Source organism: Trachemys scripta, chromosome 11 (genome assembly GCF_013100865.1).
Source record: "Trachemys scripta elegans isolate TJP31775 chromosome 11, CAS_Tse_1.0, whole genome shotgun sequence".
Lineage (NCBI taxonomy): Eukaryota > Metazoa > Chordata > Testudines > Emydidae > Trachemys > Trachemys scripta.
This window is the reverse complement of record NC_048308.1, coordinates 24,440,020-24,458,206: the sequence shown is the minus strand read 5'-3', so window position 1 is coordinate 24,458,206 and position 18,187 is coordinate 24,440,020. Positions and strand designations below refer to the sequence as shown.

The window sequence follows — 18,187 nt, the reverse complement described above, 5'->3', positions numbered from 1 at the left end:
CGCATAGCAGTTTGAGTTATTACTTGCAGCACAGATCCCCACAAGCACAGACCTGTGTGCCCACAGCTACACAGGAAGTTGCAGAACCAGGATTAGATTCCACATCATCTTATTACAACTCCTGTGCTTTAACCACTATATCTATGGATATTGGCAAATAGGACCATCACATTTTGATCTGTATTTGTACAGTGCCTAGTACAATGAGATGCTGTTCCATGACTGGGGCTTCTAAGTAATACCAATTTTAAAAAAAAATCAGTTTATATAGTTCCCAACTATACACTCAAACATTTTGATTATGTCAAGTCCTGATGCATTACCTGGTGATTTATTGCTTTGAAGGAAAGAAGACATCACTGAAAAATAAAATCTGAATATCAGATAGGTGAAAACACACCACAAACTAGACAAAAGAACTTGACAGGTCCATTCCTGAGAAAATCCACTGTCAGTGCACTAACACTGCAAGTAGCCACAGCCTATTTAACAAGTATCACAAATACACCTTAACTATTCTTTTGTTCTGGATCAAAACCATGTGGAGAGAGTTGGAAACAGAATAAGCTTTTCTCCATCACAGTGATTACTATTAAATGAAGATCAATAATTAAGATCAGTTCCTCAACAGTACTAGAGCTTACCCTAAAAGAAAGAGCTTCAATACACACAGCATCTGATAAGTTCTTGGCAGATTTTAATTATAAACAATGGGAGTCTGTCTTGAAATCTACTAGGTATCAGTGTCCTGCTAAACTCCTAACTGACAAGGAACCATGAAGCATTGCATTTGCAATTTTCTCAACAAGCTAAAGAAAGCAAGGGGACTAATTTAATGGGGGTAAGGCCAACTACAATTAGTGTATATTCTACACCTGTAGGTCACATGCCTTGCTTTTAAGCAGTCTCAAACATACCTACCCTCTCCCCGTACCCAACCCCCATAATCTGTTTCCAAGTTACAGAACATCCCTTTCAGGTGGAGCACACCATCTTACCGGCCCTTGATTTAAAAACAAAACAACCCCTTCCTTGCACATTTTCAAATAATTTTAGGAAATGAGAAACAAGTAATTAGAATTCAAGAAAGGAACATTTTGTTCAAGGACACAGAGCAAACCACAAATTTTATGCAAAGCTTAAACAGGATCTCTAATGTCCACATGGGGCAGACAGAACGTCACTTTTTAAGATGTGATACAAAAACCATTTACATTGTAAAATAAGTGGGCTCTCAATTTCTGTATATTGGCAAGATGAAGGACTGGATCACTTACATACAACAGCAGTAGCACCACCAGCACACAGCTTTGTAATAAATAACCTTTCAGAAAGTTGTGTTAAGAAATTTAAGAATGTTTTTGCAGTTCAAGTAACCCCAAGGGAAAAAATTCTGCATTTTGCCTTCTGCAACAGCCTTCAGTTTGAGAGAAGAGAATAATAATTCAAATGCTATGTTAATCTTGTATCAGATTATCTGGCAAAAGTAATAAAAAATTATACAGGAGTGACAGAAGCATGAACATCTACAAAATATTTAGAAATTAATATAGATACAAAATCAACTTCCAGAACAAGGAAGTCCTAATAGTGGACACAAGGAGGATTCAGTGAACCAGTTAACTTTGAGGGCTAAATACTATAAGGAGGTTTCATGATAAATCTGTCTTTTCACTCAGCAAACAGTCCTACTATTCATACCCCAGAACATCTATTAGGGATTCAACTATGTATTTCAATAAAAGATGAATTATTCATTAAATAAAAGATGCACTTCACAAGGTGAAAGTGATCATTTACAAACATGGAGCGGGCTTTACAGCAGGTGGCTGGCTTTAGAGCTGTTTTCATACAACAGATCTTCTGCAGCACTCATGCATGACCTTGGGATGAAGAACAAAACACAGAAATGAAGAAGTAACTTACTGTTGTCAAGGTAAATTTCATTTCACAGAACAGACAGGAACTACTTACTATGCAGCCAATATCTTTTACAATTATATATTATCCGGGTACATCACCAGCCCTACACACAGCTTCCCAGCAATAACTTCTCCCCTCCCACACTCCTTCTGTACCCTTTTGTAACTGGAAAGCCCCCCCCCTCCTTTTTTCCCCCCTTTCTGGGGCCAGCCACCACACTTTCTCCCTGACTTTAATTTTAGCTTCTCCTGTGTCTTCCAAGCCACCTCCAAGCATGGATTTTCCTTATTCTTGCTCCCTCAAACAAATGTTAGGTATTTGATAGCGTCACATGATGAGGGAAGAGAGATGGTCACAGGGCTCAGTTCTCCTGGTCTAATGGCAAGTGGCAGAGAGCATTAGTTTGATCAGCATTCATTTCCCTAAAATCAGGGAAAGGAAGCCAAGCATTGATCAGTGATCAGCACTGTCATGTGACACTGGCAAAGAAGTACAGAAAAAGCCACTTCTAAAACTGAACAATGTTAAAATAAGGAAACAGCATTAGCCGAAGAAGCTACTCTTCCCCTCTCTTCTTCACTGTCCAGCTACTACCTAAAACTTAGCCTAGCTTTCCTCCTACCTGACTTCCTGATGTAGATTTAAAGAAACAGTGACTGTATTCTCACAAGCTCTAGCAACAGTTCACACCATTAGTTACATGCATCATTAGTGGCTAGCCACAGCTCTACCAAGACAATTTGGTGGCACAACAAGAATTAGCTGATAGCAGTGTGACTAGAATGTAGCCTTCCTTCAACTTTGAGCGTTACAAGTTAATAGCGCTATTAGCAGCAGATGCTACAACTCTTCCTACTGTCCCATGTTAGTAGCAATCTCCAACTTGACACACAGAATCACAGCACAATGAGTCCCAGCAGGGGGGAAAAACATGCAGTAAATGAGACAACGGATTTTTTTTTAAATGACAAATGTGCATTATCTGCACAGCCCCATTTTAAGCAAGTCCTTAAATAAGTCATCATTTATCCCATATGAAGTCACACCAGAACTGCCTGCAGAACTACAAATAGAACTAGATCTCCTAAGTTCCAGTGTTGTGCAAAACTACAAGCTCATCCCTTCCTCTCAATCCCCATGACTGTTCATCCTTGGCCAAGCTTTCTGTGAAACTGACTAGACTTTTTGTAATAAAATTAGTTTGATTGCAAATGGACAGCACAGCTCCAGATGTTACTCTCTAGTAAATAAGTAAGTTAATATCATGTTTTAAACTAGCCCCCGACAGGGAGGCCCTTAAAAAAATCAATTTTCCATCTTATTTAAAAAAAATACATCATAAAAACATTATAGTCACCCCTTTTACTCCCCCAAATCCACAATAATAGAAATTTTAGGCTTGGGGCATTGAGGAAGAGTGGATTTGCAAATAATATGGCAAGCATACAAAATACTTGCAAAGTTGTCCCTGTATGAGGCCTGTAAAGGTCCTGGAGAACTTGGTAACAAGAGGCATCTCTTATCAACACGACAGTTTACCAGCCAGCAGCATACGGACTGTGCAGAACATTATTCAGTTACAGAAATCAAGCTACAAAGGGAAGCAACAAAAAGGTACTGAGATTTCTTCCCCGAAGAAAATGGATGTTAGGAACATGCAGTGGAAACTGAACACAGAAAATGCCATGGATTCTTTTCCAAGGGATATAAATAGTCCTGAAGAAATGTTTACACGGGGAATAAGAACTCAAAATCATCCCCATAAACAGTCTGTGCATACATGACACATTACTGCTATCACAGGTGCCTTATAAACATAGGCAAGTGGTGCACCTAGTCTGGTCTCTTGTCTCCAACAGTGGCTAATCGCAAATGCTTCAGAGGAAGGTGCAAGAAACACCACAGTGGAATACCTTGCCCATATCAGTTAGTGATTTGATTATAGATTCAGAGATTCCTAGGCCAGAAGGGACCTGAGGCATAAGGGCTCACATCCTTGATAACTCTGTCCTATAAGAAGTAATTGTGGATTCATTGTAAGTGTGGATCATCTCATTATTTACATACAGTTTTATGATATGTGGTGGCAAGGAGTTTTGCCAACTAATTAAATATGGTGTAAAAAATTTCCTTTTATCATCTTTAAATATATTGTCTTTCAGTTTTATTCTATTCCCTTATTTTTGTTTTATGAGAAAAGGTAAACAGGAGCACCTGATTTATCTCTTCTCTACCATTCCATATTTTGTGTTCTCATCTCTCCTCTCAACTAAACTATCTAGGTCTTCTCAATCTCTCCTCATACAGAAGTCTCTACATGGCTCTAATAATTTTTGTCACCCATCTCTGGACATTTTCAATTTCCTCCATTTCTAATTTTGAGAAGGGGTCAGGTCCCTGAACATAATATTCCAGGTAAGAGTGAGCCATCAATTTATATAAAAGGACTACAATATTTTCAGTGGAGGGGATCAAAAATAAGGGGTGTATGGGGAGAGTGAAAATGTTCACAATATTTGATTTCCATTAAAACTTTTTTTTTGGTCAACATTTTTCTGAGCAGCTCTAATTTTGAGTATGATTTTCTATCCCATTGTTGAGACATTCAAACCACTCTTATTTTTTAACAATACTGTGTATTGAGCTAGACACAATGCTATGGGTATTTTCTAAGAGAAGTTACAGTTAATTTGCTAAAAGTTAGGCTATTTGGTGTGGTAGACAAGTATGAAACCAGCCTTCTATTTTAAATTATCCTGGGGCTAATTGAAGTATTGTATTTCAAAGGGATGAGGAACATATAATAAAAATCAAATCTCCTGAGTGGCAGTTCTTAAAGTAGGAAAACAATATCTTCACGGGTAGAGTACCAACAGCTTTTCTATAAAATGTGTATTACCAAAGTTAAATCAAGATCCAGCAATATACAGTACTGCTCAGCCTTTTCAAAACAGTTTGCACATCTGATGCTTTGTTGACTCCATTACAGAAACTTAAACAGAAAGCTTTAATGCTTTCATCAAAAGTCTCCTAAGATGACCTACCTCATTCAGCAATTTTCCTTCCTTATATTTTATTTTTTGAGTATTGCATGCCTCCTTGAGAAAACTGTGATGATAGATTGATGGTTATGACCCTAAAATTCTTCAAATTTTGTTTTTAATGAAATGAAGGTGGCTGTTGCTAGTTTCTGTGGGCTGAGAGCCAAACCATGTAATAGAAGTCTATGCTTCTCACATCCTTCTGAAGTTCAAAGTTAATGTGTAAAGTCCAGAAACAAAAAACATGTGTCATGATTAAAAGAACATTCCAAAAGAAAGACTTTCCCCCAAGGGCTTGAAGCAAATGGTGTCAGGGAAATACTGCCCTAATGTCAGAGATAGATAGAACATGATGCTCAAGCACGCAGCAACTCTTATTCATCAAATTAAATTCAGGCATTCATACAGTACTCTAGTCACAGAGACTCCATAATGTAAAAAACAATAAATTGCTCCAGAGCATAATTCTTGCAACAGATTTAATCATATTACATCACAAGAGTTGTGCAGCTTCCTTGAAATGTATCATAATATTTAAAAAGATACAGGCAGCCTCTTTACTTTGGGGTGGTTGTTTTTCCAAAGATAGGGAATGCAGTGCTGCCGCATGGTTAGACCTGGGGACTGGGAGCCAGAACTCCTGGACTCTATTCCTAGCTCTACTGCTCACATTCTGTGTGACCTTGGACAAATCACTTCACTGGGTCTGTGGCTCTGTCTCTACTCTTCTGCAAAAAGCTTACCTGCCCCAGAGGGTTGGTGTGGATTGTATGTCAACTCAGTAAATTCAGCTATAACAAAAAATAACTTCACATATCATTTAAACTTCCAAGTCTGTTCTGTTGTATCTCACCATGTTTCAGTGTTGAACTAGACATCACACAGATCTCAAGACTGAAGTCTCAGTCAGGTTCAGCTATCAATCACACAAGCCAGAGTATCTAGACTGACTTCAGTAGTGACCCCACCTACACACTGAAGTAAATAAGAGAAGAATCTGGCCCTCTGTATTTAAATTACAAAGATCCCAATTTAGCAAAACATTTAAGCATGTGATTACATTCCATTTACTGCATTCGAACATAACCACCCGCATACATGCTGTGCTGAATCAGGGCCATGAAGCTGTGCACTCTCTCCTCAGAGCCCAGACTAGATTTAGTTCAGCAATGCAGAACCCTACCTTCCCAGGGCCTTGTGCCAGCTTCCCTCTGTGGCCACTGACACACTGAATCCAGTTCTTAGTGTGAAACAGGGTATTGTAGGCTCCCAAAAGCCTGATACAAATGCTTGTGAAAGCTATAAGGATTATGATTCCTGCTGATTCGGGGTAATATTCTGTAGAATTTCTCATTGGACAGTATAGCACCATTAGAAGCATTATCCCAAAAAGTCAGAAAACTCCTCTGAAGCATTTGGTACTGACCACTGTTGGAGACAGGATATTGGAGTAGATAGACCTTGTCCATGCTAATATGGCAGCTGCTAATGTTCAGGAAAGATCTATAAATTAAGACTGGAAAAAACAGAAGCCAGGACTGGTAAAAGGGTTTTGGATTTCTAGTCTACAGTGTACAACCAGTCTCTCTGCTTGTGTCTGTCATTACAGATTAACTCTCTAAGCAGCCCTGTATGAACCTCTGTGTCGTGATAAGAGTGAGCTTTTAAAGCAGGGGTCGGCAACGTTGGCACGCGGCTCGCCAGGGTAAGCACCCTGGCAGGCCGGGCCAGTTTTATTTACCTGCACATTGCTCGCCCGCGCCGCTTCTCGCCGCTCCCATTGGCCCGGGACGGCGAACCGCAGCCAGTGGGGGCCGCGATCGGCCGAACCTGCCGCGTCAGCAGGTAAATAAAACTGGCCCTGCCCGCCAGGGTGCTTACCCTGGCGAGCCGCATGCCAACATTGCCGACCCCTGTTTTAAAGTTTTCATCATTCCCAAAAACTTCATTTGAGGCCTGCTGACAGAATTAGAATAAGGCTGACTTTTTAGGTCTTCTGCATTTACAAAGTAATTTCTCCTCTCAAGGATCCGGTGTGTGGGAAGGTGCAGGGGATACATCACTTTTACTCCTGGTACCTCATCATTCTGCTGCCTGTGACTATTTCTTTAAAAAGTTATACTCTGTTTATTTTGGGTTCCATTTTTCTTGCTTTTCAAGCACAAAATATAATAGTATGTATCATCATTGACCTCTCTTTCTGCAGTGGTGTCTTGTATTCTTCCATTGTCTTGATACCATCTTAAAAGACTACCACAAGAATCTATTTTTCTAGAATAAGCCCAAGATATTAAGTTGAAACAGACAAGGAAGAAAAATGCCAATTGTCTTATTAGTACCTTATTTTCACACTAAAAATAAGATTACAATGACACTGTCTGCCCCATGTCCAGAGTGAATACACAAGGCATTATTCAGAAACCTCACAAGCTACAGAAAAGTGCCAAATGTTCATTAAGACTGTAATATTGCATATTTAATAGTTGTCTTTCAAACTTCATGTTTCTCCTGTAACATCCCTGAAACCCATACTTGGAAAAAAGACCAGTGGAGCTCACTTGTTGAAAATACTATGTGATTTTTTTTAAAGATAAATACAATTGCTTTCTAAAAAAACCTAAATATTTCCCATAGCCCATGTGTTTTAAAGGGTAGAAACCCTGTGAGAAACTGTGCATCCTTAACTCCAATGGAAGTCAACTGAAATTGATTGTACTCTACCTTAGGGTTTTCTACTGCTGCCCATCACCATAGTCTCCCACATAAAATCAATAACAATAGCAAAGTTCCTAGGGGATTTCATAGAGTCACTGACCCTCCTCCCTTTATAGGGTCAAAGCTTTGCTTGCAGGTAGGGTTTTGTTTTTTGTGAGATAGTTGGCAGGGGGTTGGAAATAAAAGGAATATTTTAATTGTGATCATCACTTACTGGCAGAAATTTCTTCTCAAAGAGAAAGGCTTTCCAATATGTCCTGAAGATAGTCAGACTCTTGATTTGCTTGGTCTCCCGTGGAAGATTGCTCCATAGCTGGATGTCCTCAACAGAAGATACTTTGACCCCAGCTCTCAGGTGCTTTGTGCTGGGCTTTGAAATATGCATTGTCCTAAAGGAGAACCACCATCATGGTGGCCCATAAATCAAAATTTAGTCTTGGATATAGCTAGGGCTTGATCCATTAACTGCTTTAAAAATTAGGACCAAGGTCTTAAACTGGCTTTGGGAGGAGGTCTGGGAGCCAGTGGAAAGACTTGAGCACAAGCCTAATATGCTCATAGTGATCTGAGCTATAACTTCAATTTTGCCTGGATTCTGCTTGAGACAGCTACTCCTCACCCAAGAGCCAATATCTTGTCAGCATTCTGACACTTGAGCAGTAGCAGTGGTTGCATCAGCTGAGAATGAGATACAGAGTTGAGCGGCATTGACACAATGCTGGCAGCCAAGTCCATGGCATCTCACTATCTCTCCCAATGGTTTCATGTAGATATTGAAGAGAAGCAGTGATCATATGATCCCTCTGGGACCCCAGAAGGGGAGAACCAATTACTCACCACCACTCAGGGAGTTCTGATAGAGAAGAACAATTGGAGCCATTATATTGCTTCAACATCTACTCCTGCTAGGTCATGTAGGCATTTGACAATACTCGACTACAAATAGTACTAAGGCTGCAAAGGGGTCCAGCCATACTTGTCAGCCACCTATCAGGAAACACTTAGCATTGCACACACCTGGGACCTTGAACAGCTGTGCACGCATGCACATGGAAAGCACGGACTTTGGGACTTTTCTATTGCACATTCTTACATTTCTGAACAATTAGAGCTTCATTAAACCAAAACCAAATTATTCTGTCTTAACAAAGACACTATAGCTCAGTTAGATCTTAAAATTATTTCCAAGATCATACTCTGATAGGACAGCATCATTTTCTTTGTACAAAGTATCTTTGGAATTGCACAACAGATGCTTTTACTGAAATACACACATTGCAAACAATTGAGGCTTCTGTAGCACTACATGAGACAATCTTGAACCAAATCCAATATAGAGAGTTATAAATACTATGATTATGTCCAGCTATTGTTATGTCCAGCTATTGTCTGGCCAAGAGAGACGGCAATAGAAATTAATTGTACCAGCAGTTTAATTTAATCCAAATTAAAATTTGGATAGATTTCCTTAGGCCCGTATATTGCCTGTACTCTATGAACATCACTCCCAATGCTTGGAATTCCACTGCAAATTTAAGCTAAAATATGGGCCTCTGAAAAAAATGAAGTGTATTACAAGATTGAACTTGGTTTTCTGAGGGACATCTATGTTTATCATCAGCTTGAATCAGACCCAACATGTTTTGGATGGTATGTACATATATCTACTTATGCACATACATATACAGAGAGAGAAACCAGCCAGAAGTATGCAAGTAATGCTGTAAAGATCATGGAAGTAACAATAATTTGTAGTTTTGACATGGTAGTAATTATTCAAGACCCCCAAGTCATGCTCTGAAATGTGATCTTATACTTTACTTTTTCTTGAATTGTTGCACACTGGCGAGATCTAAACGTAGAAAAACCACATTAATAGGTGTTGTGGCACATATTTCTGAGGCGAAGAAAAAGATTTATGTGCTTTTTATTAAGTGTTTAGCATATCATTATAGCTGCAGCCTCCAGGAACTGCCCTTGCACATCGGATACATTATTGGCCATTACGCTACAGGAAACACATATGCAGCCAAAGCCACTTCTGTTAAAACTTGGGTTAAAAATTCAGGAAGTTTTCTGAACCACTGATCATTGCAATGACAGGTCAATATGTCCAGCAGAGAAAGATATTTGGGTGATTTGTCAACATTCAGGAAGTGAAAGTGCATCCATGCACAACCTGCCACTAAGTCATTATTAACCCTTTCATGGCAAGGCATCCAGGCTGGGAAAGAGTTACAACAAAGTTCTTTATTTGAACCATTCTTATTGTAAAGCTGATTACATCAGCCTCAGATTTCAGAGGGGATTTAAATATATGTACATCACCACCAAAACTGCAACCAGTCCTGAAATTTGCAGAGTAGCTAGGATGGAGGTACATAAAACCCCTGAATATTTTTTCTTCCATGGGACAAAAAGATGGCAAACTTATCTGTGTCCAGAGCAGAACTGTAATTAGGCCACAGCTATAGCAGATTGTCAAAAAAAACAAAACAAAACAAAACAAAAAAACCCACATGTGGTGCTCTTTGTGGCTGGAAAAATCCCTAAATGACTACAAAGGGTTAATGTAATAAATTTCATCCAATCTAAACCAGATACTGTTAGAAGCCAACAATATTGTATTGAGATTAATGATTGAATTCAGTCCCAAAGTGGGTTTGGAAGAAGTTGTTTAACAACTGCATCAGTGGTACAGAAAAAAAAAAACAAGCTTTACTGGTGAATGTTTGTTCAACTATACCAAGAGGATTTTGCTAGATGAGAATGACCACTTGACAAGGATTATAGCTATTACCTGAGCCTCTCAAAGGATTCCCATGTCTCTTAGCTACCTCTTCAAAGGACACTAACTATATTTACATGTAAAACACATCTGTTTACGTTGTGAGTATATCACACTTTTTTCCTGCAGAAGTAAAATGAGTAAAGTAAACATGAAGCTTTCCCTGTAATTTTATTGTTCAGTTTATGTTTTTCCCTAGCCCTCAGATGAGCTACCCTTGCAGAAGGAAATCTTAGCTTCACACCATTATTGTCACTACTGCTGATGTCCAACACATGCCAAAACTCCACTTGGAAATCTTCCTTGGCGTGTCAATTCTGGCACAAAATATGGTATGTTAGGGCAGGAGTTCCCAGAGCCTCTTCCTCCGAGGCCCACCTGTGCAACTGCAATAGGCACTGCAGCCCACTATTTACACTTCTTGAGGAACACTATTAATTTGAATGATTACCTCCATAGAAATGTCCCTGGAAATAAGCAATGCACGTTTCCTTTTCATTTTAATGTAAACAATTGTAATCCCTAGCAATATGCACTCAAAAAATGCTTCAAGACCTTTGAAACCAAACAATTTTAGTAAAACTACACTTTAAAAAAACGTTGAGAGCAAAATGTGTTTTCAAACAGGGAAAACACAACTTTGTATAAAACAGATTAATAAGCAACACAGCGCTAACAAAATTGTTTAAAAAAACCCATTATTGATTTTAAAACAAAATGTCTGTCCAACTATGAACACTATATTGTGTTTTCAATTTTTTATAGTGTAAAATCTGAATGTCTGTGCTGTTTAAGTAAAGACTCAACCCTACTCTTTACTAGTTAGAAAAGTATCAAATATTGTAAATAAAAACAAAATAACTTACAGACCCGGAGTCTTCTTAATGGGCTGGATGTGCCTGCTTCTCTTTGCACAGTTTTTCCAGGTGGGGACATATGTTAGTGAGGCTCAACCTGATCTCATCTTCAATTTTCAGCCCCCTGTTTACTCCAGCCCTTGAGTGCAGACCCACAGGCTTTCCCTATGTAGGCTCTGTCAGACGAGGCAAGTGGATGGGGCCATGTGCCCTGGAGCTGCGCTGAAGGACCAGGGGCGGTAGGGGAATGGAAAGGAAAGATGCAGTTTTTTGGAGAAGCGGTAATGCCGCTACATGCCCTCCCCCCCAAAAAAAAACTCCACCCCGGCTTGATTGGAGAATGCCGCTGTGCTAGTGGACCACCAGGGACTATGTCACAGCCCACCTTTGGGCTGTGACCTGCAGTTTGGGAACCCCTGCGTTAGAGAAATAAAATGCAATCCAAGTGAGACTTATCAACAGAGACCACAAAGAAAATTGTTTTCTAGAGCAGTGGTTCTCAAAGCCAGTCTGCTGCTTGTTCAGGAAAAGCCCCTGGTGGACCGGGCCACTTTGTGTACCTGCTGCGTACACAGGTTTGGCCGATCACAGCTCCCACTGGCCGCAGTTCGTCGCTCCAAGCCAATGGGGGCGGTGGGAAGCTGCAGCCAGAACATCCCTCGGCCCGTGCCGCTTCCCGCAGCCCTCACTGGCCTGGAGCGGCGAACCGCGGCCAATGGGAGCCGCGATCGGCCGAACCTGCGGACGCGGCAGGTAAACAAGCAGACCGGCTTTGAGAACCACTGTTTTAGAGGTCTCCAAACTTCGCCCAAATGAAAGCCATAGTGACAGGTTTAAGGTGCTAATAGTTGTGGATGCTCAGACCCATTGCAGGATCAGTCCCTTAATGTCATTAAACAACCCAGATTCCAGCTGACACCTTTAAAACAGAAAGGACGGGATAACTGCCATTAGTCCCAATGCAAAATGTTTGTTGGCAGTGGAATCAGTGCAGGTCACTGTATGAGAGAAAGTGGCAGTGTGGTAGCAAATAGGGAATGTGCAACTCCTGCACAGAGCCCAACCCAGGGAAAGAACCCTGTATGGAAGGTGCAGGGGAGGAGGGGCCAGGACACAGATTGACAAGAGGAGTGATGAAGATGGAGGACCCACTACTGCACTGATAGTCTCATTCTCCCCACATGTGGGGACTGGGTAAAAGCTGAAGGAAGTTATTTCAGCCATTGAGCTGAATTAACCTCTGCAGGCATGGCAGAGTCTGAGGCAGGGGTTAGAGAAGCCACGGCCAGCACATCGCTCGCCCGCGCCGCTTCTCACCGCCCCCATTGGCCTGGGACGGCGAACCGCGGCCAGTGGGGGCCGCGATCGGCCGAACCTGCTGCATCAGCAGGTAAATAAAACTGGCCCGGCCCGCCAGGGTGCTTACCCTGGCGAGCCGCGTGCCAACGTTGCCGACCCCTGGTCTGAGGGAACGTAACCCAGGCATCTGTCTACCTGATCAGACTACTTTGGCTGAGTGCTGGGTAGTACATTTGCCCATATAGTTGAAAATATATGTACTGCAATCTCTGTACCATAAATGTAACTAGTAGCAAACAAGGGGACCCAGCCAGCATAACCCAAAAGCTCTACATCATCCATCACTTAACTGATAAGCCAATAGCAAACATCTTCAATTGTAACAACTAACTGCTGTGCAAAGGTTGAGGTCAGTGTTGTACTTAAGTACTTTCCATAAACTTCATCCATGATAGCAAAGAAACAAAAAGTCAGGTTTCATTATGCACAGCTGTAGCCAAGGCAACCCATAGGCTGTGGCCATTTTCAGACATATTTGTTTAAAAGGATTTCTGCGAGGCTTCATGTCATATCTTGCATATGACCAGATATGTGACTTACCATATTAGAAAAATTACTAACACTCCACCTACAGTAAGAAGCCTCTGAAACAGAGAAGTAGCAGGACAAACAGGCATATATTGTAGGATTACTACAAGCAAACCGTTAAGTATCTCTTCCTATTATTGTTCAACCACAACAGATTACAACCATTTAATATGCTGATTAAATTCACTGCAACAAAACAAAAAAAACCCACCACTCTCAAAGCCAGGAACAGTCATAAAACAAACAAACATAACACAGAGAAATTAAATCTAACTGTGAATTTTATTATTGCATTTTAACAGTCCCAGTAAAAGAAGGCTCATGACATCATCTAGAAGTGGTTAACCACAAACAAGGTTGCAAACACGGATTTAACTAGTTAAGAGAGCATTCTGTCAGTTAGACCCGGTCTCTTTTTTTATTTCTACACTTAGAGTTTATTTCCTCAGATCTGGCAGTGAACTGTACAGATTAAAATGCATCTTTCAGTTACATAACCTCTTTAATGTGGGTTTACATCAGTTCTAACATGCAACCTACCCATACTGGAATTCATTCAGTATGGATCTAGCCAGGTTCATGACTATTTTCAAAATATCCCTCTGCAATTTAAACAATCACACTGGCACTTACTTAAATATTCACACAGCCAAAAAATGTTTTTATATCTATGTAAAAGTAATTAAGACAAGACCAATATATTACACAAGTCATCCTTTCCACTTACTATTGAGGAAGTCTTGTGTCTTAAACAACAGTAATTGAGTCTGGAGGAAAGTTTTAAAAACAACTGGGGTTAAACCACACATTAAGGGCATGGCTACACTTACAAGTTACAGCGCAATAAAGGAGCCCCAGACGCATTAGCTCATTCCCCGTCCACACTGGCAACGCACATTAGAGCGCTCTGACTCCGCGGCTACAGCGCTGCTGGTACTCCACCTCAGTGAGTGGAATAAAGTTTGCTGTGCCCCCGCTAGAGCACCATAGCACCAGTGTGAATGGGGTGTTGCATTACTGCGCTCTGATCGACCTCCGGAAACGTCCATAATCCTCTTAAGTCAAGTGGCCACTCATGTCTTTTTTTTGAATCACAGCAGGAATGTGGATATGCCCTTTGAAAGCTCCATTTCTGACAGCCGGCTGCTTATCTGCCCCGAGACAAAACAACCATTAGTGTGGAATGCTGTGGGGAGTGGGAGGGTCTGCTGCTGTCTGAACTTACAAGACAGCATGCTGACATGCTCTCAGCCCCCCAAAAACACACTCTCTCTCCCCACACATACACACAACACTCCCTGTCACACTCCACCTCACCCCCACATTTGAAAAGCACGTTGCAGTCACTTGCATGCTGGGATAGCTGCCCATAATGCACCGCTCCCAATGCTGCTGCAATTGCTGCAAATGTGGCCACACCAGTGCGCTTGAAGCTGTCAGCGTGGACAGATTGCAGCGCTTTCCCTACTGCGCTCTACGAAGGCTGGTTTAACTCAAAGCACTCTACATCTGCAAGTATAGCCATGCCCTAAAAGACAAATGCCTCTGAGCTTCCACCAAATTCCATCATTAAAACTCTCAAGTAAGGTATCAATAGACTCAGAAGGAAGAAGTTAGAAGCATTAAATCTTAAGAATTCTCAGCACGGATCATACCCTGAAATAGGAAAATCTATCTGTCGGGGTACCATTAAAAGCAACTTTATCAAGGCCCTAAAATTGAGACACCTCTCAAAATGCATTTTCAGGAAAATTTCTAATGAAGTTTCTTGATAATGATTCACAAACAAAACTGGACTTTGAATGAAAAACGCATGTTAAATGTCAACATTTTTTATCTTCGTTACAGAATCATAGTGTGCTCTCCAAACTCCCCTCCCCAAATATATTAGGAGGCTAACATAAACTGACTTATAACATGGAAAAATAAAAATGAAGGATTGCTAAATGGTAAAATTAAAAGTTTTCTTATATTTTAATGATGTGCAATTATGTATAGTGAATGTGTACAGATAAGAAGACACTTAGGCCAATGCCCTGCTGGCAAGTGTGTGTTTTTGCCAATTCTTTGATATACATTACTGAGCTGCTTAAAATGTGGTTATTGCGGACAGAACAAAGGTAACATATTGTGCTGGAAGTTTTGAGATAAAAATATTCAAACCTGCAACAACAACAAAACCTTTTTCTGGGAAGACCCAGGGCAGGATGACAAAAAATATGGCACTGAAATTGCAAAACCAGCAGAAAAAAATGCAGAAGTTGGGTAATTGAAACTTGTACATGCATAATGTACAAGTTACCACAAACCCAAAGGGCTGGTGTGTTAAAAGCCAGTTGGATAAGGTTAAGTAATCTATAATATAGAAATGTATAAGAGACCCAACTGGAGAAACACTGGACCAGAAACTGAAGGAAAAACAAGACCCGGGGGGGTCAGAGAAGGCAATGATTCCCTGGAATGTTTACCAATTCTGTCTGGTCTGTTATTATTTGTCTGGCATAAATGTATGTCCAGACACTATAAGTGGCAATAATTCTCTCTGAAATTGTATAAATAAAGGCAAAAATTGATAAGGCCTAAATTGGATGGACTTGTGACTCAGTTTCCCAAGTTTTACTCCAATATGTCAATGAAAACTGTCAGTGTCCTGGTTTTCAGAGCCCCTCAAAAAAAATTATGTGCCAGGCATTGTAACCCCCTGTAGACTCTGGCAGCCTGCAGGAACCACCGCCAAGCCAACAAAATTGACAGCAAGCTGAGTAAGTGGATATGAAATTCAGATGCCACCACTTGCCAGGCTGGTCATTTGTAGCCAGCCTGCCATTCTTCTCACCAGTAATCAAGTTAACCAGCTGTGACTCTCTCAGATTCAGGGCAATTCAAACCCCCTGGTCAGCTTTACATTAAACATAGCCCCTCCCCCCACCCAAGTTTTTGAAGACTGCTTCAGAGCTATTCCTAGCCACAATGTGTAGCTGCACAAGGAGGCAAGAAGAAAGCAGGGATTCCAGCCTCTCTCTCCAAGCTGTCAAAACCCTCCCTAGTCTGTACCTCTCAATTACTGACTCTCCACCATGCACTCACACAGACCCCAAACCCCTGTGAGATACTGTCCTAGCTCTTTTGCTTTGAAAAAAATCAGGTCACCCTAGCCAAGAGGCACCAACAATATTTCTAGTGTAATTCTGAAAGAAGTCGCCTCTTCCAAATTAACTCTTATGTGGACCACACAGAGGTTCCCTTAAGTATGTATGAATTCCCTAGAGGTGACCAAATTTTCAGGTGTTCAGCACCCCCAATTGGCCAGATTTCTCAAGAGAGTCCTCCTACTTAGGCACATAAAAAGAGTCGATATTTTCAAAAGTGCTCAGCTCCTGGCTGCTCCCATTGTGACACTTTTAGACAGGTTCTCAAAAGACAGCTGCACCCAACATGCTGAGCTCCATTCAAAAATCTGGCCCACACTGTAGGCATTCAAGTGTTTTCTACTGGTCTAAGGATTTTGCAGAGTTGCTGTTTTGTTCTTATGTGATTTTGAAGTCTACAGCTGAAATCCTAGCCCCTTTCAAATCAATGGGAGTTTTATTATTGACTTTCGGGAGTGGGGGGGAGGATTAATTTCAGTAATGCCGCTAAAAATGAAAATCTTCTCTGGAAGGGAGGGCAACATTGCAATAGTTTGGAATTCAAACACAACAGCTACAGACAAATAAAAGTGCAGCAGGACCGATCAATCCATTACTACTATTATATATGTAGCACTCAAAAATGTATTAGTCATTTTATTAAGCTGCTTTATTCTTAAATGCAAAAGGGAACTGGCAAGGATTTTAAAAAAATGACTTGCTTCCTTTGCTGAAGGTTTACTCACATTTTCCAGCCAATGGCTCCTTTATGGCTGTCATTCCATAGAGGTTACTTCTATTTGCTTTGCTGTTCCCAGGTGGGCCTCCCCAATGCAAAGTAAAATGGAGAGTGGATAAGAATTGACAGGCTGTTTACACTGGTGCAGGTGCTATCACATGAAGTTTTGGCTGCTTTATACTGGTTGGACAGTTCTTGGATTCATTCCTTGCCAGGTAATTAGTTGTCCAGGGCAACATGAAGTTTAGATTTTATGGAGACCTCTGGCCTTCCTTTCCACCGGGAGCTGCTGTAAAGATGTCAACATGTAAGTGACTTGTTTCTGCCCAACTCAAAAATGACACAAACCTGGATGGAAAACTTGAGTCTCTCAGTTTTAATTTAAATGTGCTATGTATCGTGACTAAAACACACTATGCAAAGCATAAAAGGGACTTTAATACCAGTCTCTTGCTCCCTAGCTCAGCACTAATGAAAGGTAAGAGAACTCAGTACAAATAATACAGCAACCCTACTATTTCAAAGCTTGCCCCTGCAAGACTGGTCGATCAATGAAATCACTTCTGGCTTTGAAGCCAATGTAAATAGAGTGTGCCAGCTAGAAGTTTCCCTTCTTCCCCTATTTATTCTTTCTGAGCTACCCCACTGTGCCTGCTGCATCTGGCTTTGTTTGGACTGCTGCAAACAATACTTTCCTGCCAAACAACCCCTTATTTGTCAAATCACTGGGATGTTACTAGAGTCAATGCTGGACAGTAAACGGTGGGACATCTACTCGGGCATTTACCTATGACTATCTCTGGGCAGAAACATGAGTTGACAAAAAAGGTCAGAATTTCAGACCTTGGTGACTAGGTGGCACCCACAAATCTTGTGTTTACAGAACTTGCATTTGAACAAACAGCATTTGCACCAAAAAAGGGAGTCAATTCTACAGAACCCACCTAGCATGTGTAAATGCAGATTTAGCACACATGCAAAACTTGCATGCATGCAATTCAGTCTGAAAACATTAGCTTAGAACATTTTCCACCTGGTTAACATCAGTACAGATTTCACCAGCTGATTCTCTTCACCCAGTTGGGACATGTAAATCCTAAACTGGCTGT

The 18,187-nt window shown here is 40.9% G+C and overlaps 1 protein-coding gene across 1 annotated transcript in view; it reads right to left on the bottom strand.

Moving 5' to 3' along the window:
- The window catches only part of LYPD6B (LY6/PLAUR domain containing 6B), an 81,930-nt gene extending 64,572 nt beyond the window's left edge, over nt 1–17,358 (bottom strand). Inside the window, exon 1 of the mRNA XM_034786556.1 lies at nt 17,086–17,358. The gene's annotated coding sequence lies outside the window, so the exon portion shown is untranslated. The remainder of the gene's footprint in view (nt 1–17,085) is intronic.
- Nucleotides 17,359–18,187: the final 829 nt, after the last annotated feature.